This window comes from Coenobita brevimanus, chromosome 13 (assembly GCF_032717465.1).
Source record: "Coenobita brevimanus isolate Jiangsu-jjx chromosome 13, ASM3271746v2, whole genome shotgun sequence".
NCBI lineage: Eukaryota > Metazoa > Arthropoda > Malacostraca > Decapoda > Coenobitidae > Coenobita > Coenobita brevimanus.
Genome location: NC_136966.1, coordinates 18,966,329 through 18,968,550, shown reverse-complemented (window position 1 = coordinate 18,968,550; position 2,222 = coordinate 18,966,329). Strand labels below are relative to the sequence as shown.

At 41.5% G+C, this 2,222-nt stretch overlaps 1 non-coding gene across 1 annotated transcript; it reads right to left on the bottom strand.

Moving 5' to 3' along the window:
* Window positions 1-1,348: 1,348 nt before the first annotated feature.
* On the bottom strand, window positions 1,349-1,467 carry LOC145417263 (5S ribosomal RNA). The gene has a single exon (XR_013900479.1). It is a non-coding gene; the product is annotated as a 5S ribosomal RNA (ribosomal RNA).
* Window positions 1,468-2,222: the final 755 nt, after the last annotated feature.

Genomic DNA, 2,222 nt, shown 5'->3' with positions numbered 1-2,222 from the left:
AGGAGTTAATAAAGGTTGTAACTAATTCCTCCGATTAGAAAATTACTCCTACGACAAAGTACATTATCTGGAGAAGCAGAAGGAAAAATAATTTAAATGACGTCGTACGTCTGAAGGAAGGAAGTAATATCTGGAGGCTAATTACTTTAATATATATATATATATATATATATATATATATATATATATATATATATATATATATATATATATATATATATATTAAACAAACTGCCAAAGTCATTTTTCGGCAATTTTTGTTTTTTTGCCTAAATCAATTCATCACGTGGCGCACCCATTGGTATGGCTGCCTTTCCCAGGTCTAGGGTGTGAGTGGTCTAAAATGCGCCTCAAATTTCTGCCTAAGCCATTGAAAATTAAGAAAATGAGACAGTTTGTTTTCAATTCCCCGAAAAGTAGAAAAATGACTTAGGCAGTTTATGAGGGTGACGATTTAACCCATTGGAGCCCAGTGTCCAGAGTATTGAACAGAACTGGGAATTTTCAAATCTTAGTAAAGTAGGGAACCCCCCCGGTAGGGACCTATGAGCTTCGCGACTATGAGCCGACAGGCAGAGGGCGGTACGCTTAGTACCCTCCCAGCACGATGCCTTGCCCAGCAGCTCTGGGATCCAATGGGTTAATGACTGGCAAATCTATCAGTTTCTTTAGAATATATATATATATATATATATATATATATATATATATATATATATATATATATATATATATATATATATATATATATATATCTACCAGACAGCCTAACCCTTTAACCACGGGTATTGTTTTGGTCTGACTGTCCTCTCCCGCGGGGGTTTCAGCCAAATGTAAACAAACCTTTAAACCTTAATAACTCTGCACAGAATAAAGCTAGAGAAAAAAATAAGGTACCATTAGAAAGTACTAACCTTCAGCTTTCCATTGATGTAGGTTTCATGACTTTGTTGACTTTCACAGGACGGGGAGAGCCGTTAGAAGTGAGGGGTGTGAAATAACTATTTTACGCCCCACACACCAGTACCAAATGCCAACCACTCTCTCATAATAGTAATATAAACATATATGAACACTGTACATACGATAAACACCCACTCTGTGTTCACTGAGGTAGGTAAAAGGCACTTCCCTGCGGCTGCACCCGCTCTTCACTGCGGCTGCGCCTCACTTCACTGCGGCGGCACCCGCTCACTGACGTTTCATGCGATCTTTTCATTCTTTCTTCATTTTTTCATTCATTCATTGCCAGACGCCATGCATCCCAGACGCGGTGGCCAAGTGTTTAGAGTTAATTGTTTTACAGGGAGGGGCACTAATCCTCCACCAACCCCACTTGACGTAGGGATGCCAACAGCATCTGGTGTTCCCAGGCGGTCACCCATCCAAGTACTAACCAGACCCAACGTTGCTTAACTTCGCTGATCGAACGGGAAGCGGTGTACTCAACGTGGTATGGCCCTTTCTAACTTCTAATATTATTTTACATATAATCTGGGCAATATACATTATATTTACACTGCACTTATTACTATATTGCGTCACTGGCGCATCACAGAATTACACAAGTGCCGCAGAATTACACAAGTGCCGCAGATTCTCTTATTACAATATCACTTATTATACTGGCCAATATTTACATTTTTTTCTAGGCAAAATATCCCTTATTACTACATTATCCATTATACAATTATTGGCAAAGCACGTCACTGTCGCATCACTATATATCACTGTCACTTTCAGTATTTACTCAGAGAGTGGTACTCGGCAAAGCACGGAGTTACACATAGAGCGACTTGGCATTCCAGGCACTGGTGTGTGCTCATTTTTCTCGTCCTAGGCCTCTGTGTGGTGTTATGACATACTCTGCAGCGGCCCTGTGACAACCTGCCGCCTGCTGTAAGAGGCAATTTCACAAGCTGGTGCCGGCTCATGTAATTGCGGCACTCAAGACAGTCAGGTTGTGTGTCGGAGTGTTGCCTCGGGATCAATGCCGTCACCTGACCAAATCGTGCAAGTAGCTGCTGCACGACAGTCTTGGAAAACTGTCTCAGTGATGGTTGCCTTATGCCCCCGACTTGTGTCTTGTAGAGAATGAAGGCGTTGAGCATGCACATATCGAGCATGTGCAGGCAAGCCTTCCTGTACCATCGGGTGTTTCTCCTGAGACAGTCAATTTCGCCAATCATCATATCAGACTTATCAACAAGTCTCATATTGAC